This window comes from Pelmatolapia mariae, linkage group LG12 (genome assembly GCF_036321145.2).
Source record: "Pelmatolapia mariae isolate MD_Pm_ZW linkage group LG12, Pm_UMD_F_2, whole genome shotgun sequence".
NCBI classification, from domain to species: domain Eukaryota; kingdom Metazoa; phylum Chordata; class Actinopteri; order Cichliformes; family Cichlidae; genus Pelmatolapia; species Pelmatolapia mariae.
In genome coordinates, this window is record NC_086237.1 from 30,949,399 (window position 1) to 30,962,731 (window position 13,333).

The 13,333-nt window shown below is 38.8% G+C and overlaps 1 protein-coding gene across 2 annotated transcripts in view; it reads left to right on the forward strand.

The window, feature by feature from the left end:
- The window catches only part of kcnip3b (Kv channel interacting protein 3b, calsenilin), a 56,336-nt gene that overhangs the window by 22,227 nt on the left and 20,776 nt on the right, over nt 1-13,333 (forward strand). The window lies entirely within an intron of this gene.

Sequence of the window (13,333 nt, forward strand, 5' to 3'; positions counted from 1 at the left end):
CATTTGTCAAAAACGTCTACGCCCTCGGTCACCATTAATATTATCCACAAACCTGAATGCCCCCTCCGTCGCCTCCTGTGCACTGCTATTTATCTGTCTATTGACTTTGTCTTTGAAAGGAAAACAGATGCACAGAGGTCGCAACCACAAAACTGTATAGATAACAATAACAATAAAAAGCACAGGTAAGTGAATTAAAACCCATTAACAAAATACAATAATTAGAAGTTTAAAAAATGCAGATTTTTTTAACAAAAAGGGGGTAAATAAGATGTTCCAGATGTTTTAACGATACTTGTCCTCACTGTTTTGTTTTATTAAAATATAAAAACAGTCTTCTTCTTTGTGTTTCGATGTAGTGTAGCCTCTCCAGAGTTTTCATGTCTCTGCCTCCTGTTTGCTACTTCCTGTTTTATTTTGATACTCTGTTTGCTCTTGTGTCTTGTTTTATGTTTTCTTGTCTCCCTGCCTTGATTGTATGCACTGCTGTGTTTTCTCCAACTGTTCCCACTTTCCCTTGTAGCCCTTGTAATACTTGCAATACTGGAAGTTTTTTAGCTTTGCAGTGTAGCAGAGAAAATGGTTACTTAAACCTTTCAAAGCTACATTTGAGAATTATGTTTGACTTCTGAGCATATTGCCCTGTATTATAAATTGTTGTTCCTTCCTCTGGCTGTACAGGCCTCCAGTCTTGGTTTGTTCATAGGTCTTATTGCTCCACCCAGTGGTCCAGCTGTTATTGTACACAGTTAATCTTTTCCCTGCAGGGAGGAAAAGAGACGGAAAGATTTTCCAGCTTTTAATTTTAATCTTTATACACATATACATGTGTTTTACTAAAGCCTGCTTGTGGATGACAGAAAATATTATCTGATGTTTGTTGGTTTTAAAATAGCTGTAATGTAAGACAAAATTTCCACAGTGCAAATAAAATCCATAGTTTAGTTCTGGATATTTATTATAAAACAAGAAGAAACCCAAATCATCTCAGTGTGCTCTCATCAGGGCTTTGCCTCCTCTGGGTCTTCTTTTCTTTGCCAATTCTTCAGCACTTCATGACCTCTTTTCCTCTTCTTGTCCTTCCCTGTCACTTCTTAATCACCATCATCTTTCTTCCTTACGCACTTTATTCCTTCCTTGCGGCCTCTTCTACTTCCTTCTTGATTTACTTGCCTTCTATCTTTCTCTTATTTGTTTACTCCTGTTTTCCTCCCTCCTTTTTTTCATTCCTTCACTTTTCCTTCATCATCTGTCTGTCCTACCCCTGGCTTCTTCCTGCCTATCCTTCTCCTTACTTCACTTCTGTCTCTATTCCTTCTCCTTCCTCATCCCTGCCTCATAACACCTGATTTGTCCCCAACTGTATTCTGCTCCTAAACTTTATTTTCATTTGTTTGTTTTTTTGTTTGTTTGTTTGTTTTTATGATTGGAGGCATGCATTTCTGTGTCCAATCAGTTTAAAGTTTAAATTTAAATAACACAATGAGGCAGAGTGTGTGGCTGCGACCTGTCTGAGCTCAGTTCACGCTGTAATGTAATGTAATGGTACACTAGGAGGACATTGACTCATGCACGCGCGCGCGCGCACACACACACACACACACACACACACACACACACCACCCTCTCCATCAAGTTGGTGTTTCCTCCTCTCGTCCTCTCTTGGCTCTGGTAGCAGTTCTTCACTTTTTTAAAAACGTAATCAAAGCCTTTGACAAAACGATTTCTAATATTTGAAAACACTTTTCATCACTGAGTGGATAAAACTTATATTGCCTGGAAGTGGAGATGCTGGAAAATATGTTTGGTTATGTTTTTTTGCATCATTGTTCCAGGATTGTTTTTTGTTTTGTTTGTTTTTTTTGACTTATAGAGACAGGTTCGGGTCATAGTCATCATTAATTATGCCCACTCCTCTGGCCAGCCCATGCAATCAGTGGTGAAGCCCATTAGGAGAGCTACACACACAGTCATAGATCTGTTTTGTACATTTTCTCTAAAACCTTTTGCAGAACAATTTTATCCACATGGACACATTTGAAGAACTTGTACTTCTGGTATTTCTGCTTTTAAATCATGCTTGCTTAAATGAAAATAGAAAGTTAACTATAAATCTAATATTTGGTTGTTTCCAGCAGAGAATAAAAATAATGTCCACCGCTGTGCGCAGAGGGACTTCCAGTGATTTAGCACAGATATTTATACCTTGAAGGTTTCCACCCAAGCACCTGTGCAACCAAATTACATCTATTAGTTTTGAGGTTGTTTGTTTGTTTTACATGCCTTGATGTGCACTAATGCACTTCATCAATCTTTAACAGATTCAAGTGATCCTTCAGGTCTTTTCCTCTTTGCCTCTGGCTGTGAGATCAGTGAAAAAGCTCTTTGTGTGCATGAAACAAGAGCGCAGTGAGTAAAAAAGAACAGGACTAACAATCACAGAGAAAGAAAGAAAAGTGGGGCTGTGATGGGATCTATTTCATCTTAGCGGTGTCGAGGGAAAAGCGAGAGAGATTCAGCAGTGGAAGTGGGCAAACCCTCACCTCGATAATGGCCAGCAGCTAAAAATAGCAGCGCAGAGACGGAGATGTGAATCAGTGGTGTGGGTGTAGTTTAGGTGTGGAGAGTTAGAGACAGTGTGCAGGGTCTGAGCAGGATAACTGCAGTTTATACACTGCTGGACACGAAGGACTACAGACAGTGGGTTTAATCATTTCTATTTTCAGGTACATTGTGTTTTTAAGGATAACACTGATCATTTCAGTGTATATAAATGTGTTTCTTTCAGATTTTGGATACTCATTCATACCTTTGTTTGGAGCATTTATTGCTCTCAGTGTGTGGGAAGAAGCAGCATTTAGAGGGTAATGAATTTCACAACCATTAGGCCTTCAAACCCTTTATTATTAGGCTGTGGGCTTGGTTTTAGAATTGGACGATTTGGGTTAATTTCAACCTATAATAATAGAAAATTGTTGTCTGCCTGATGCAGTACATTTGCTGTCCAGTAGGAACCCTCATTAAACGGATTTGGCACTAAAGTTATCTAAATGGTCTCCATTTCATATAAGTTGGTAATGTAGTCAAGTTTTAATCACTGATGTTTAGTCTTGATGTATTTATTCAGTATTAGTTTTAAATTGGTAAAGCTGAAACTTCAAATAGAAACTTTTTACCGATTGGCTTTGAATTTCCTGCTCGTTGTTCTTGGTTGTAGCATGTTTTATGCAGATGGGGTGGCTGTAGCTCAGGTGGCAGAGCAGGTCAGCCACTAATCAGAAGGTTGGTGGTTTGATCCCAGGCTGCCTCCTGGCTGCATGCCAAATATCCTTGGGCACGATACTAACCCCATGTTTGCCTACTGGTGGTGGTCAGAGGGCCCGGTGGCGCCAGTGTCCGGCAGCCTCGCCTCTGTCAGTGCGCCCCAGGGCAGCTGTGGCTACAATGTAGCTTGCCATCACCAGTGTGTGAATGGGTGAATGACTGAATGTAGTTTAAAGTGCTTTGGGGTCCTTAGGGACTAAGTAAAGTGCTATACAAATGAAGGCCATTTACCATTTAGATATTAACTCAGGTGAGCTTTGCAGGACATATTTTTATGTGTATGAAAAGTGAAGAGAATTGCTTGTCTTAAAACGTGCATTCTTGCTAATGACCAGCAGGTGGCGACTCCTGGTTGTAAAAAGATGTCTGACTGCATAGCACTCTATAGGAAAATGGTCCTACTTTTCACTCAGTTTGTGATCTCAGTAATTATTTTCCTACTGCGTTTATGGTCTCAAGAGCTAGTTAAAAGTCTTATTCAATACAGCACATAACACATTATGTGAATCTTGTTCCCATTAAGAGTAAAATAATCAATAAAACATTGTAGGTTTTGGTTTGTAAGTCTCTCAGGAATAATTGTACAGTGTTCCTTGGTTTCTCAGTCACATCCTCCCCTCTCCTTGAGGTTTGATTTAAAAACAGACAAGAGAGTTATGACGAATGTTCTCAACACAAGGTTTAAAAATGGGACTTTACGTACAAGTGGCTGACATCACAGTGACCATGTTCAACTTTTATGTGTAGCTGGCATGGTTTATGTCACATTAAATATATTTAAGATCATTCTGCTACTTGTGTGTATAAAGATGTAAACTACATTCAAAATTTTATTTAGTAGTGTTACCTCAAAATTTGAAGACGTAATTCTTAGTACACATCATCCACATTATGTGGTAGCTTTGAGAGCTTAGTGCACTGCAGCTTGATAAAGAGTGCAAATTACAAAAAATATCTTCACAAAACCGACAGCAAAACATTTAAAAATAATAATAATCAAGTAAATACAAAGACATTACAAAGCACTCAGACAACAGCACACAATGTGGACAAAATTACTGAGCGACATCTCTTAATCTTTAAATTCAGGTGTGTAAAATCGAGCACTTAGCCATGCAGTCTGCCTAGATATTCACCTGTAAGTGGTTTTATGTAAAGTGGAAGAATTTAGGAACCACAGCAAATCAGTCACAAAGGTAGGTATGTAAAAGTCACTAATGCTCTGGCTACAGTCCAAACCTGCTCTGGCATTAACATCAGCACAAAAACTGCACCAGGAGCTTCATGGAATACGTTTCCATGGCCACACAGCTCCTCTAAGTGTAATGTGTAGGTTGCACAGTATTCTTATCCATCCACTGTACTCCAAGGGGATGCTAAAATGTTTGAGCATATGTTTCTGCTGCAGTAGTGAGTCATGAAGTTAGGTTTTAATCACTCCAGATATCTCCTGTTATAGCTAGATTAGCTCAGGATTACTTATCACTCAATGGGTGAAGTTGTGAATAAATCAAGTGAAGTATGTCTAGTTTTATGAACCATGTGTTCAAGCTTGATTAAGTTTGACTGGACTTTTTAAGGTTAAGAAAGGATTAAAGCCAGATAACAAAGGCTTTTCCACAAATGTATTGTGTTCTACGATTATTCCTGAGATTAATCAGACTAATAATAAGCTAAGTGCTTACACTTGGTGGGAGGCAGATATCTGCAATGAATGAATGAGTGATCTATGTTAAGATGAGATTTTTTCATAGGCACAGTTCAGATTTATTTATTTAGCTTCCATGACATGTCTTCTTCATCATGTGTAAAGAAAACCTGCACAATAGACATTTAATGCTTATTTTATATATTTAAACATCCAAACAGCTAATTTCAGAAAACTTTGAATACAAAAATAATTATAATAAACTGTAAGTTCCATTGTGTTATCATTGCTTACATTGTTTTAATGTAAAATAGCAGTTTCTAATTAAAATGTTTAAAAATCAATGGAAATCTGCACTCCGCTCACAGCTGCACAAACCAAACTTTCCGGTTTTAATCCCGTTTGTATTCTGAGCACCGAGGTTTGTTCATATATTATTCAGAGGCTGATTTGTAGAACATTTTCTTCTGGGAATACTCCTGCCTCTCATGATTTATGAAGTCATAAACTCATAATATCCTCTCCGTAAAAAAAGAAAATTAACATTTCAGCCGCTAAACAAACTTAAAGCATGCCGTGATGTTTTCATGCTGCTTGTTTTGGTTAAAGTAGCCTAAAGATATTGAATTTAAAGTGATATAAAACAGGAAAACCATGAATAAACAGTTCCTATAAATAAAGTCAGCTATACTGTACAGCTCCACTCTGTTTTAGCATGCATGACTTCTTTAATTTCAGTCAGCATAAAGTTTAATCTCTACTTTAAGTTACTCTCACACCAGGGAAGAAGAGTGAGATAAGAAGGCTGTATCAGTGAAACTGAAAGACGAAGAGATATCAGTGACTGTAACATGAAAAGTGTAATATGAGTCGGATTAGATATGGAAGCGAGGAAAATGAGGGAGGGAGCTAAGTAGAATACTGGGATTTCTTTCTCCGTGACTGTACACGTTGACACGGTGGTGACCACGATGGCTGAAACAGGAAGAGCGTCGATGGCGGGGGGGGGGGGGGGGGGGGGGGAATTTGGTTTGTCAGACTGGGTCATTATCAAGGACAGCAATGGTGATTCGAGTCACCTCGTCTGAGACACCAAGGGTAGTGGAGAGAGGAGGAGGAGGAGGAAGAGGGAGTGAAGATCACCTGTAAGCAAAGTGGGACAAATGAAACAACCTTTATATCAAAAGACTTTTCTGTGTCTTATCACATTCCTGATTTTTCCTGCAAGATCAGCATTTCTTTTTTACACTGTGTGGTCCATTTGGCCAATGTTTGGATGATGAATGCATGCAGGGCACACTGTGAAAAGGAAATCACCAAGCTGCTGCGCTGCTTCTTTGGCTTCATCACCGGGACGCTAGTTCAAGGTATTTTCTTTTTTGTTCGGTCGTGCATTTTTCATTCCGCTTATAAAAACAGCAGATTATAAACAAAAGCTGATTTGTTTTCTGTCCTCCTTTACTCTGTTTATTGATCTCCAGTTTAAAAAAATCTACATGCATGCTTTTCATTGTTGTCATACAAATAACAAAGTCCAGTTTTCAGCTTTAACTTGAGTAGTTTTATTATGTTTGTCTATACTTCTACTCCTTCACATTTATCTGATGGAAATTGACAATTTTAAAATTTAGGTCAACTGAGCAAAAACCTTTTTTTTCACAAATTCTTCAGAAACTCTAAAATCTCTCAGATGGTTTGATGATAGTTCAGGCTGCAAAGATACCAAATAAGAGATTATTTTTATAGAATTGGTGCAGCAGGGCTTTCTTTTTCCTCCTCTTCTTCTTCTCTCTTAATAATGATCTCACTGACTTATCCTGAGACCTGATCCCTAGTTTGGGACCACTGAGATAAACTGCCTAACTTTACTGTAAAGTTACAAATGCTGCTGGTTAAATGTAGATAATAATTAAAAAGAGCAGGCTATGATTGTAACCACAGAGGCTGAATTCTTTAATTTATGCAACAAAAGTTGAAAGTTCCTCTTTAAAGGAAGCTGGCATGGTGGTGTAGTGATTAACACTGTTACCTCGCAGAAAGTAGACCCTGGGTTTAAATCCCCCAGCTGGGGACTGTGTGAAGTTTACATGTCATTCTTGTGTCTCTGTGGGTTCTCTCCAGGTATTCTAGCTTCTTCCCACAGTCCAAAAACAGGCATAAGGGTCAGGTCGTTTGGGCTTTAAAGTTGGCTGCAGGCTTGAATGTGAGTGCGAACAGTCTGACCCTGACCCAGCTTCAGCATGACCCTGAAGTGGATAAGCAGAAATGAATGGATAGATATTTGATGTACAGTACTTCATCAACGGTATGATTGCGTTGGTTGTTTGACTTTATGAACAGGCTGAATATGTGCATGTGTCTGTCTTGTTTTAAAAGTGTTGCCACAAGTACTTTAAGGATGAAAATATGCAGTGACTTAAGAATCAAGAAGTGCTCTTTTTTCTTGTGTTAAGCATACACTGGCACCTCCAAAATTTGATTTTTATTACTCTTCTGTTCTCCTTTTTATTGATCTGTCCTTTATGAATGTGTCTCTATGTCCTTCCATCAGCATTGATTAGATGTAAGTCTATCTGCTGTCCTCCTCTTCTGTCCTTTCGTCCAGCAAACATCATCAAGCCACCACCAGCTGAATCAGCACCTGATATTCCTCGCTTTTCCAGCCCGCTGTTTCCTCTTTATCAACCCTCCTTGTATCACCTTCTTTGTTAAATTCTTCAGACTCATTATGTTTGCTGTTTCCCTTTCTGCTCCTAAACTCTGTGCAAACAGGTGAGGACACCTCAGGATATCAGCACAGTGACAAGACACAACTCTGGATGATGGATGAAAAACTTCTTTTGCCTCCTCCTCAGTTTAAACTCTCTGCTGTTGGGCTGTTCCCTGTTTGAATATTTCTAACCAAATTCTGCTCAGGTCTCCAGTGATCCACTAGCTAGAGGTAGATAAGGGAATATGAGAGGATATTTCGGTGCTGGATAAAGAGAAATTTAAAAATAAAACAACCTTAGCAGAGCGAGGGGAGCGGAAAAGTAAGACCCTGTTTTAATCACACATCCAGGCCTGGCTTTGAACCTGCCAGGCTGAGGTGGTTTTATGAAAAGGAGATTATCTCATATGGATACAAGACTGGATTTAGTTTTAATTGGAACATTAAAAAAGTTGAAGGAGTGAGGCAGAGACAGCAGGAGTGTAAAAAGCGTGAAAAAGATGCCATCTTTTCCCCCAATGGTCACTAAATGGTTTTTGCAGCTCTTGGAGTTGGAGAGGACGTAGAGCAAGATTAAGTGTCTGGGGTGCTGTTTACCGAGAGTGTAGAGGGCAGTTCTTGTCAACACTTGGTGCAATGTGCAGTAATGTTTTCGTCTTATGTCCCTGGGGTAGGTTGTTTGGGAAGAAACGAACATTAAAGAGACTTGGATGATTTAGTCAGCTCTCTTCTGACTGAGCAGCAGGGTGTTTAAAATCTGTGCACAGCCTTTAAAGATTTCCACTCATGTTCGTGAACATACTGCGAATAACAGGGTGGATTCAGAGAGGCAGACTTTACAAATTAGATTTCGTGCTTTGTTTTATTCCTGATTGTTCTCCTGTCAAACATGGATACAGATGTCGTGAGAAACCACACATTGTCTTCCTTTTCATTTATGGCTTAGTAAGCTTGTCTATGATCTGGCAGTAATCAGATCATATACAAACTTGATCTAATCAAAATTTGATCTAATATCTCCAGTTTCTTCTTTTGTCAGTGAAAGAACACGAGTGGCTCTGCTCTGCTGTTTGGTGTCTGACGCCCTCTGGTGGACAGAGTGGATATAACATGGCGAATACATTCCTCAGTTCAAATTTAGTTTTATGACAACAGTCAGAAAAACAGCTTTTTATGGGCTAAAAATTATAATTTTATAATTTTGCTTTTTAAATTTACTGCAAATATCCAAAATGATAGAGACCTTGTCTTTGGTGGGAAAACTGTGAAATGACAAATTTTAATAAATTAGATTATTTATTTTTCCATTTGCTAATAATTCAATAATTTCTATTTAGGATAGATAAACCAAGCAGAGACTCGCCTATAAAAGCCAGAGTATTTCATTATAATGCAGTCAAGACAAAAATGAGATTACATTTAGGAATTTACACTTATCGGCTCTGGTCTGAAGAGTCAAAAAATAAGGTGGTAAACAGTTTGACTAGCTCTGTCTAAAGAAAATCAGCTATTAGCCTATTTAATTCTCCGTATTTGTACAAGTTTAAAAAAAAACAACAACAAAAGTTCTTTCATTAAAAATGTTAAACTTGCATTTTGTATGTCAACGTGATGTCCAAAGAGATGATCTAATTGAGGGAGGGGGGCTAAAAACACAAACATATCTCAAAATCTCATCAATCTGGTATTTTCTTAAAGAGATTATACATGCTCAGCTCTAAAGACTTCAGAAGAAAACTGCAGTGCACAATGACAGAACTGGTTAAAGAAAAACAGCTTCTCAACATCTAACTTAATAATAAGAGGAGGTTGGCATGTCATTGTCAAAGTCTCTGTTCAAAAAACACCTTCATGAATACAGACTTACATGGAGGTGCAAACCGCTGGCTACACTCAAGAACAAGAAGGTCGGATTAGACTCAGTCTGTGTAGTTTGGATAAAAAAGATTCGAGCAGATGAAACCAAGATTAACTTGTACCAGAATGATGGGGAGAGAAAGTATGGAGGATGAAAGAAGCAGTTCATGAAACAAAGCATGGCTCAGGCAATGTTATGGCATGGACATGTGTGGCCCATGCCATAACATCTGCCAGTGGAAATGTGCCAGCAGTGTTTATTAATGATGGGATGGAAATGGATAATAACTCAAAGCTGTAAGAGTAAACTAAAAGCAAAGAGTTAGTGGACCTGTAAATGTACACGTGTGTCATATTTTTTACATGCAGTGGGACTGTATGTTTGCTTTAATTGCTCCCTTGGAGCTCAGATTCTTACTCCCTCCTTGCTTCATTTGTTCCTAGGCTGAACAGCTGCACCTGTCTTTATATTCCTTTATGATTACATTTTTAGATATACATGAGCAGTTTTATGGCATTCCTGGATAATCTTTGGGTTATTTTATCCATTAACCCTTGTGTGGAGGAAATCTGCAGGTATGTTTAAAACAGAGTTTCTATCGCTGGAGAAAACGGAGAAGAACTGCTGTTTTACTTGGAAAAACTCTACAGCAACCAGATTTGTTTGCAGTCTGTTAAATTCAGGGGTACAGCTACTGTCTGAGCATCTGTGTGCATGAGTCTGATCGTACACCCAAATGCAGTATTGCTGAACAGCACTACATTATGGTTTCTTTACACAAAAGAGACGAGCATAAAACTTTCCCTTATGCTCTTGGAGGTGAACGATCTGAAGACAGGAAGGGAGTGAGACAGGCAGAAAAAAAGAAATGTCGGGGTGTCTGCTACATGTGTGATGTGAAAGGTCAGAAGCTCTGCTGTACTGTTTGATCCTTTTCTCTTTTTTATCTCCCTCTCTCGCGGTGACGTGGTGTCGCAAACTCAAACAGATTTTCAAATGTGGCCTCACACACACACGCACACACACACACACACACACACACACACACACACACACACACAGAAAAGTCTCTCTCACCTGTCGCTTTTTCCAGTTGCCTTTGTTAGTAGGTGAGATTTGCTCGTTTGCCTCCTCTCAGGCTGAGCTGAGACTTTCAGTGCTCGGAGTCAAACTTGGCGGTCGGCTCAGACATTTGAAAGCATTTTGTTAGCATTGATCTCCACGACCGAGCATTCACATTCAGTCATTTAAAATCTGGATCTTCTCCTGTTAGACCTCTTGCTATTGTGACAGTTCAGCTGATTATGGGAGCTGTGATGGCTGCGCTCTCTGTGGAGGCCAGGAGGCGCCTCTCTCGGCCCAGTTGCCTCTCTCACTGTGGCCACAGTGCAGCCAGGTACCACCGCTCAGGTAGGAACAGACAATGTCACATTATTACTTACTTTAAAGTATTAATATTACAGCAGTTGAAATGACAAATAGTAATGATAATATGATTATTTGTCAGTCAAATATTGTGTATTTTTAGGAATTGAATCAGTCTGTTAGTGAAGTTCCTTCTAGTTTTCTTACTCTTAACTAAAAGGATTTACACCCGGTGTGGTCTCTCTCTGCTGTAGCCCATCATCTACAAGGTTTGACGTGTTCTGCACTCAGATATGATCTTCTGTATACCAGGTTGTAACGAGCAGTTATTCTGTCACCAACAAAGCACTTTCACCCATTTTCACACTTTTTTCGGACCATCTCTTTTTTTCTGAACAGAGACGGTACAAGATTATGAAACATTCGAAAAGTATAGAACAAACATCTTTATAAAAAATCGCCTAAATCACTTTTCTTTCCCATTCTGATGCTCAGTTTTAACTTTAGCAGATCATTTTAATCATTTCTACATAGCTAAATGCATGGGTTGTGATTGGAACAGGTGTAACAAATGAAATAACCAGTGATTTCTACATGTAAATTATGTTTCTGTCTCTTTATACTCTATGAAAAGGTATTGCTTCCATATTCGAGGGCAGCACGGTGGTGCACTGGTAAGCAATGTCAGCTCACAGGCAGTAAGATCTGTGTTCTAATCTGTAGCTTGAAGTTCTAATTTTAGTTGCTGGTCAAACTTCTTATGTAAATATTAAAACTTGTGAAGCAAGGAGTCATTTCTTGTGATTTAGTGCTATTGTACTGAAGAGGCTTAAGTGTTATTTAAGTGTGTCTTCCAATCTCAGTAGATCTTTGCTGATATGTCTGACTCAGAGGAAACAGTCTGGGTCCTCTCTCCCTATTTACCGACTGTTGTGTCAGCATCAGCAACAAGCCTACCTTTTAAACCCTGTTAGTGTCCTAATGGTCTGGCACACAGACACACAGACACACACACACACACACACACACACACACACACACACACACACACACACACACACACACACACACACACACACACGGAAATCCGCCAGCATTGATATTTTCTCAGAATAGACCCATACACAATTATTCATAAGTATACACACAAGCCCAGATACATACATGCAGTGTGTGTGTGTGTGTGTGTGTGTGTGTGTGTGTGTGTGTGTGTGTGTGTGTGTGTGTGTGTGTGTGTGTGTGTGTATTTAATTTTGGCTCATTATTGCTTGTCTCCTGTCAAACTCTCCTTCAAAGCTGTGTGAAAAATGTAAGTTTGACACTCATAAATCCCACCACCACCAGTGATGTGATTCTGTCAGTGATAGGTGACCTCGGTTTTTCTGGTTAAATTCACAAGGTGCAGGAAAAGCAGAGGGGATCTCCACCACCTCACCACAGAGATATTGATCTCTCCCGCTCCAGCGTCCCATCTGCATCTCCTTTCTCCATCCAAGTCAATACAATAACGCGCACAAACACACATACACACACATCTTATCTTGATGCATTAGCAAATGCAGAGTCATCAGTTATCCTCTTTTGACCTGCTAAACACACACTCACACAACCATACTTATGCACGCTGATACTCACTCACTCAATTATATTTTTCCATGTTATCCTTGGCAAACTGTGGACCATGTTCCAGTAATCATTAAAATGATTTAGCGATGTATAATTAGGACTCATTATATGTCTGATTCAGAGTAAAACAGATAAGTGGAAAGATCAAGAAGTTACACGTGTAGGGAGGCTGATGTTCCTATTTGATCTCTGTGTTTGCTCAACCTCTAATTCTTGACTCCAGCCCTCATACGCAAACAGGATCAGCTGAGGATGGTGACAGTAATGGAGCTGGCAGAGCCACAGTGGTGTAATGTGTATCATATGTGGATTAGTGAAATAATATAACAATATAATAATATCACAAAAGCTATCAGATGCAAAATGAAGGTACAAAATAACTAAAAACATGTACCAGAATGAGAAAAAATAATAATAAAACATCTCACAAAGTGGCCACAAAGACACAACAAACTATTATAAAAAGAGATGTGCACAAAAATTTGAAAATGACAAAAAGATACTGAAATCATTTTGCAAAAAGATGCAAAATGAATACAAATAGAGTCTGACCAAAAAAGAAGATGAAAAATTACAAAAATACACAATATAACCACAAAAAGATCTAGAATTACTGCAAAGAGGTACAGAAACATCACAAAGAAAAGTAAAACACGCACAAAATGAATACAAAGAAAAATAAAACACCTACAGCAGATGCAAAATAGACCAAAATGGGAACACAGAAAAGGCAAAACGGCTTAAAAAGAGCAAGAAATTAAGACATAGTGACGCAAAGTAGCCACAAAAATTGCAAAACAAT